Consider the following 8,699-nt stretch of genomic DNA (forward strand, 5'->3'; position numbering starts at 1 on the left):
GACAAATAGAAGCAATGATAGGAGTTCATACCTACATATAAGCATTTATCAGTCAATAGTCATATCATCCATGACTATTTGAAGGAAAAGAAAATGCAGGAGAAAGGCTATTGCACCACTTGGTTCTGGAACAGTCTGGATTTCCAAACTCAGTTGCTGAGCACAGAGGCCCACAGGTTCTGCTTCTTGTTCTTATAGTAGAAGCTCCTCTTCTCTCTTCTCTCCCATCAAGCACCCTCCAGAATGAAGGCCAACAATTTGCCCCATGTTGGTCACCTCAGCAGCTCTTCTCAAGCTGGGTGACAAGTATGGTTTCTTATACTGAGAAAAGAGTGTGAGTCTTGACATATTCCTCAACTCCAGAGGGCAGACATACCAAGCACGATAGTCCCAAAGAGTGTGCTCAGTGGTAGGACATGCCCTGAGGCGGCTGCTCCCTTAAGTCACACAAGGGAGCCAGAGGGAAACAGGAACAAGGACCTGGAGGTTATACCCTGCACAATGAGGGCCCCCTCAGATCTCAAGGTAGAAAAACGACTCCCTTCTTGCCCCTGATTGAAACCTGTATATAGGCCTAATACCAATAACCTTTTGTTATTTTTGAATATTTTGAATATTTTTGTTACTTTTGAATATTATGAATATTTATCTCCCTCTAAGAGAATGAACCTTTGAGAAAGGAATACAGATCATGTCTTATTCATCTAGCTAAAGGACCAATCTCAGTGTTTCACACATAGTAGGTCCTTAATAAATTTTTAGTTCATAAGGTTCATTCCAAGAAAGAGAAAATTTAGTCATCACTTGTTATTACAGAAGATGGATACAAAAAGAATGGATTTTTCTCATAGAGAAGTGTAGGAGGATTCATCAAAGGAAGAACCAGTTGTGTATGTCTAGGAGATGTGTAAGAATTCAGCTCATTTATTGGGGCACCTAGATGGCTTACTGCGTTAAGCCTCTGCCTTCGGCTTGGGTCATGATTTCAGGGTCCTGGGATCAAGCCCCACATTGGGCTCTCTGCTCAGCGGAGAGCCTGCTTCTCCCCACCATCCCCGCCCCCGCCTTCTGCTCTGCCCCTGCCTCTCTCTGCCAAATTAAAAAAAAAAAAGATCTTAGAAAAAAAGAATTCAGCTCAATTTATTAAGGCTGACTGACAAGTTTCAAGACCAAGAGAGACAGTGGTGTAATTCCCATTTGAATGCCTGCAAGCTTAAGACCCAGGATAATGTTTCAGGTTGGGTCCAAAGGCGTGAAAAACCCTATGCCCCAGGTCACGGCAGTCTGGCAAGAAGAATTCCCTAACTGAGCATTCAGGCTACACTTAGCTTTTTGCTCTATTCAGGCCTTCAGATGGTTTCTCTCCATATGTGGGTGGCCTTTATTCACATCAACTTTGCTCAGTTTATTAATTTAAATGTTTAACTGATCCAAGAGCATCCTCACAGAAATTCCCAGAATTATGTTTGGCCAAGTATCAGGACACCCTCTGCCCAGCCAAGCTGACATATAAAATTAACCATCACGTTAATTATCTCAGAGTACAAACAGAACCACCCCCCTCCTCTTATATTCATTCAAACACGTAAGAAACACCCACTATGTGCCAGGCATTATGGGGGTTCTCTCATTTTTGGGTCTCAGCTCCCTGAGAAGGCGGGCACGCCTGCGTAGCAGCACAAGTGAGCTAGGCCTACACAGGCATAAGCTAGAAACAACCAGAACAAAACTGCCCCAGCCCTAACCACCAAGCAGGACTCTACTTGGATTTTCGTTTCTAGGCAATACTGCGAGGGAGAAAGGCTTTCCTTTCAGAGAAATCAAAGGCAGTCTTTCTCAGAATGATTCACACAGAATTTCTCAGACTTGGCTGTACTTTTAAAATCACCTTGGGAGCTTTAAAAAAAAAAAAAAAAGTGCTTATGCCTGAGCTCCAATTAAATTAGAACATCTGGAGGTGGAGCTAAGACACTGAGTTTTTAAAAGCTCCCAAAGCGATTCTGCTGGGTAGCCAGGGTAGAGAATCCCAACCCAGCTCTTCAAGGTACAGGTAGGCTTGTGATGAGAACTACCCAACTGCTCACCTCTGACTGGTGTATACGTGACCAGACTTTCTGGCTGTGGCAAGAAAAAGGCAAGGATGAGAAACAGTTGTGAGCGAACACCGGATTCTGTTAAGATGTCCAGTTGGCCCGTGAGGAACTCAGCCCTGTGCTGTCTTGGACACCAGAGCAGTGGTTGGAAATCCTGTGGCTCCTGCATTAGCCTCTTGCTAGGGTTATTTCCTCTTGAAGGGTGCCTCGGTCCAGAAGCTGCTGCTGTGTTTCCTACAGCAAAGCCGATACCCACATCTGAACTCATCACCTAGTCCTCTCACCGAAATTGGTCATCAGTTTTTCAAAGTAATGGGTAACACGCAGCCGGCCTACCCTTCCAGACCAGTGTACCCTCCCAGGGCAAGAAGCAACCAATTCTCTGCGTATGGTCAGCACAGCCCAAGTACAGAAGGGGAAGCAGCCTGATTTATGCCTAATAGGCTACTGGAAAGATAGATGGAAGAAGTACCTAGAACTTTCCTGAACTCTATGAAGACAGACTCTAATACACATACTGCTTGGAGGGCCAGGAGAAGGCTTTTTACAGCAGAGGGTAGCCAGGCACAAAGTCCTCCTCTCCTCCAGCTACTCTCCCACAATGGAGGAGTTCATTCCTGAGGAATTGCCCCTTGACTCGCAGGGCTAACAGACCTGAGCTGTTTAGGAAAAGGCCATCAAGGTAAAAAACAAAAACAAAACCAAAAACAAACCACCTGCGTTTGAATTTCAGCATTGCCATTTAGCACCTGTGTGGCCTTGACCAAGTTATTTACCTTCTGATTTTTTTTTCATAATTAAGAAAAGAGTTAAGCTAGTGCTGACCTGCCAGAGTTATAGGACATAAAGCACATGACGGGTGAGCACAGGGTCAGCACACAGTCATGCTCAAGTGAATATAAGTTAGTCTTAATGGAATATAAGTCAGTCTTAATGGAAATGTACCTTCCAGAAGTGTCTACAGTTTAAGTTCTACTAGGGACTCATGAATTCTCAGGGCCCATCAGAGCCTGGGCTGCCCATCATGAGTACTTCCTATTAGCTCAGTCACCCCACACTCTGGGCCAGAGTGAGGTTGACTGGTGACCCATTAGGAAGCACCTCAGGAAAAAAAAATGTATATAAAAAACGCTTTGGAAATTGAGCAGAGATGCCCAGTTAACAACTAGTTACCATGTTGGTTGTAACTATGCTAAGTATACACACACACAGAGAACACACTTTTCCTGCATTGACAACTTCCTAATCATTTGTTTCTTTAATAAAAAAGAAGGCAGAATGCCATCTTTTGTTAAGAGATTAATACAATCCTAAGAATTACTTCCCACACACTAAGTACATCATGCAGTAGGTTTTGTTCCATGTAAAACAGCACTGGATACACATTTTACTCTTGGAAGAACATGGGTTTTCAAATAAGTGCCCTAAGATACCACTTCCCTCCAACCTTAAGATTCTTTCCCGTTGGTTGACTAGACATTTCTTATTACCTAAATTCTCCAGGTTTACCCATAACTGATCAGCTGTGTGTGGTCCAGTATGACAAACACTGGCAAACCATATGCAAGTCTATTGCAGTTTTAACCAATCGATCAATAATGGAAACTTTGAGTAGGTCGCAGTTACTATGTAATAGAAACTGTGCTAAGCACTTTGCATACATTGTTTCATATGATCTCCACAACACCCCTCTAAGCCCTATTTTACATATATGGAATTCAAGGTTTAGGAAAGTTAAGTTCACAGCTAAAGATACAAGTTACGAAGTGGCAGAACCAGGACTTGAACACACCTATTTCTAACTCCCAGAACCAGTTAACCAGGAAGTCTACTGAGAAAGCAACATGCTACAGCAACGCTCTGGGCCAAATGGGGCTGGGAACGCAGCACACGCAAACCAAAGTAGAGTTCACTCCTATCCCTCACAGGGTGGATCTTTCCTTCCAAACATTCACCAGATTGATAATGTCACCAGGCAAGTTGACAAAAGATAAAATGAGCAACAGCTAATACATGGAATATAATGTCTATAGGGAGGGAAAACTGAGAACTTTGAGAATATCCACAATATAGTTGTTTTTTCTTAAAAACACAGTTACGTAAACTTAGAGAATCATGAGTGAAATACCTACGTAACTGTATAATAGTTTTCTTGTCGTTGCTACAGAAAAATTACCACAAACTTAATGGGTTAAAACAACAAGAACTTGTCCTCTTACAGTTCTAGAGGTCTGAAGTCCGACATCAGTCTCACGGGACGACAGTCGAGGTGTTGGCAGGACTGGTTCCTTCTAGAAGCTCTCGGGAAGAACGTCTCCATAACTCTTCAGCTGGCAAAGACCTCCCACATCCCGTGGCTCCCGGGGGCCTCCAGCTGTACACCGGCCACCTGCTTCGGGTCTCCTGCCCCACTCTTACAAGGATCCTTGTGATTACATGGGGCCCGCCTGGACATCACGGAACTCTCTCCCCATCGCAAGACTCTTAATCACACCAGTGAATCTTTTTTTGCCAAATAAGATAATACACCCACCAGTTCTAGGTGTTGGGACATGATCGTCTTTGGGGTCATTATTCTGTCCACCCCAATGACCAACATTTATATTTTTGTAGTGAAGACAAAATTTCAACATTAATTAGAAAGGAAGCCCACCTTTTCATAAACACCTGTGTTCGATCCAATTAATTTGTGGTTTTGGGGGGCTGACTTTCACAACTAAGTAATGATGGGTTTGGGTTGTTTTTTTTTTTTTCCTTTTGGTTGGAAACTTTCTGGAGCACGTGGGTGCAGGGATGGTGGTAGCGTCTGGGTTTCTGAGCAGCTTGGATGAGCATCTGTGGAGGAATCACTGTGGTGGGTTATATTTAAAAACAGTTTCTTCCAAATGTTCAGAACAGGGCCAGGTCTGTACTAAGAAGCAGCCTTAAATCTGCTTCAGAAAGGAAAACAAAAAAAGGTAGAGATTCTAAATTGCAGAAGGTGGTTACATCAATTCGTTTCGTATTAGCAGCTCACTAATGATGAGTGACGATGAGTGATGAAGCAAAGAGGATTAAAGGAGGGAGAGGAAAACCTGGAGCTTCTTCACTGATCCTTGAACCAGTTAGTCATATTGCGGTGAGAAGCGAGTAGAGCAAGAAATCAGGGGCACCAGATTTCCCCTGTGTTTCTTTTTCTAGCCAAGGAAAAGAAGGACCGGACTGCTCAGATGCACTTTGGATGGGGCTGGATGCCAAAAAGCAAACAAACAACAAACAAAGAAAAACAAAAAACAGCAGTAAAGTCCGAGTAGGGCGAGCCCAAACAGAAATGTTATTATTTGCTTTGGTTTTTGTCTCTTCCTTGAACTGGTCATTGGAGAACATCCACTCCCTCAATGCCCTGAGGAGAGATGTACAGGGTCTTGACCTCCCAGTCCGTTGAGAAAAGAGCCCTACACCGATTGCTACACAGAGCTCTGGTTTTAAAGTTTCAAGCTGCTGCTTCTCAAAGAAGCAAGTGAAATTGAAAGCCCCTGGGTGGGGGGGGAGGTGGAAATCTGGTGATGGCTAAGGGCACGTGTGGTGATGAGCACCGGGTGTTGCAGACAACTAGTAAATTGTTGAATGCTACATCTGAAACTAACGACGTACTATATGCTGGCTAATTGAACATAGTAATAATAATAAAAAAGAACGTATATTTATAAAGAGATTTACATGGTTCTAATACGAGGAAATTCACGTTTACCTACCTTTTCAGATTTGCTTCTCCTAATATTTTCAATGTGTATTTTCATCTCCTAGAAGAGCATTCACTGATATACATGTTACTTTATTAAGAAACTAACCTATAGCTTATTTTTAAAAACGAATGTGAAAATATGTATCAGATGCTTTAAAACAACTAGCCATAAATAATAAAGTGTTCCTATTATCCTTATTAGAATTCCCTTCACGTTGGTGAGGAGAGACAGGGAATTTTTTGGCCAGTAGTTCCTAAAACTCACTAAAGCACTTCTCAGCCTTTATTGTGCACACAAAACACCTAAGGACTTTGTTAAAATGCAAATTAAGGCTCAGTGAGGGGAGGGGAGGAGAAGAGGAGGGTCATAGATTCTCTATTTTTTACATGCTCCTGAAATCCCCCTGTGAGTAGTGAGGTCATGGACAACAGGTTTCCCAAGCACCGCCCCCTCCAGCCCCACCCCCCCCAAACTCCCCACAGAGCTGTAATTTTAACAAGACCTTTGGATTATTTCTATATCACCAGCCTTACACTGGTTCAAGAACAGAATTGGCACACCAGTTAACGTTCAAATGCCTGCTGGGGCCCTGTGGTCACCTAAATGCTCGAATTGGACTTACTTGAAAATGGGTGCTGAACAAACGCTGTCCGTCCACAGGCCACCAGGGTGTAACCTCGCAGCCTAGAGCTGGCAGTCTGAGCATTTGGAAGGCCATGACCCCCTGCGAGAATTGGATGTCCGTTCTGGGACATCTACCGCCAGCAAAATCTACAAACACATGCACACATTTCATAAACAGTTTCAGGAAGTTGCATATTTCCACGTCCATCCATAGATTCCCTGAAAGTTCATGACCTCAGGCTGAGAATCCCTGGGCCGCCCTGCAAGGACCATCTGCCTCAGCAATGGACAACATGCTAGTTTCAAATTTCATCTTGTTATCCTTTTGACTCCTCTGAGTCAGCCCCAGAACCTTTCCCTGATAAGATCCACTGAAGGTAACTAGGGGCTTCTACTTCCCATCCCCCAGGGTGCACTTCAATTTAACTGACGTTCATAGAACACTACGGTCAACAAGTATGGACTATATATATTTCAAGCTTATATGGCATATTCACCAACAGAGACCATATACACTGAATCATAAAGCAAGTCACAACATTTTTATGACACTGAAATCATACAAAGGGTATCCTCTGATCACAATGGAATTTGATTTAAAAATTAATAAAATAATATATCTAGGAAAACTCTATATAGAGTTTAAACAATATATTTCTAAGTAATTTGTGATGAAAGACAAAGTCACAGGAAATTTGAAAATATTTTGTAGGATGGGCCAGCAGACTGGAAATTGAAGGTAAGAGTTGATGTTGCAGCTTTGAGCCTGAAATCTACAAATAGGGTAGCTGAGTGGAAATTCAGCCAGGATACTATGTTGCAGTCTTCAGGCAGAATTCCTTCTGAGAAACCTCAGTTTTTTGCTCTTAAAACTCTCAACTAACTGGGTGAAGCCCACTCACATTTTAAAAGATAATCTACTTTACTTAAAGACTACTAATTGGGGAGCTTGGGTGGCTCAGTGGGTTAAAGCCTCTGCCTTCAGTTTGGGTCATGATCCCAGGGTCCTGGGATAGAGCCCTGCATCGGGCTCATCAGGCTCTCTGCTCAGCGGGGAGCCTGCTTCGTCCTCTCTCTCTCTCCCTGCCTCTCTGCCTACTTGTAGATAGATCTCTGTCTGTCAAATAAATAAATAAAATCTTAAAAAAAAAAAAAGACTACTAATTGCATATGTTAATTATATCCATCTACAAATACCTTCACAGTAACAACTAGCCTAGTGTTCTACCAAACAACTGTATACCTAAGTCAAGTCAGCTTGACACAAAAAAATTAACCATCACATATAATACATCAAAATATGAAAGATGAAGCTGAAGTGTTAGGGGGGAATTTATAACTTTAAATGCCTAAATCTGAAAAGAAGAAAGAGCACTGGGTGATATATGCAACTGATGAATTGTTGAACACTACATCTGAAACTAATGATGTACTATATGTTGGTTAATTAAATTTCAATTGACAAAAATAAAGAACTGCATGAAAAAAAAGAAGAAAGAGCTAGATACAAGGACATAATAGTCTGCCTTAAAAATAAGCTAGAAAAGGAGCAAAATAATCCCAAAGTAAATAGAAGAAAGGCGACAATAAGCAGAATTTAATGAAACTTAAAAATGGACATACTAAGAGAGAACATTTACAAGTCAAAAGCTGTTTTTGTGAGGCTATCAATAATACTGAGAAATTTCTAACTACTAAGAAATAAAAAAGAAATCACCCATGGTGGGAACAAAAAGAAGGTTATTACCATAAACATTAAAAGGATAGTAAGAAAATTACATACAACTTTATTGTATCAAGTGAACAGCTTAGATGAAATGGACAAATTCTCAAAAAAATTTAGCAAAATTGACACAAGTAACAACAGAAAAAGGAATAATTGAAGATATACTACATAATTTAAATGTGATAGCAAAACATCTCTCCAAAGAAAACTCCAGGTCCAAGAGGTCTTAAGATTGAATAATGTTAAATATTCCAGGAAGAAATAAGACCAATATTACTCACACTTTGAAAAAAAAAAAATTAGAAGAGGAGGTGTGCCTGGGTGGCTCCCTCAGTGAAGCATCTGCCTTCTGCTGAGATCATGATTCCAGGGTCTTGGGATGGAGCCCCAAACTGGGCTGGCTCCCTGCTGAGTGGAGAGCCTGTTTCTTCCTCTCCCTCTGCCCTCCCACCTCGTGCTTTGTCTCTCGCTCTTCTCTCTATATATTAAATAAAATCTTTTTTTAAAAAATCAAAGAGGAGAGTTCATTGC

The sequence above is a fragment of the Mustela nivalis genome, assembly GCF_964662115.1.
Source record: "Mustela nivalis genome assembly, chromosome: 2".
NCBI classification, from domain to species: Eukaryota; Metazoa; Chordata; class Mammalia; order Carnivora; family Mustelidae; genus Mustela; species Mustela nivalis.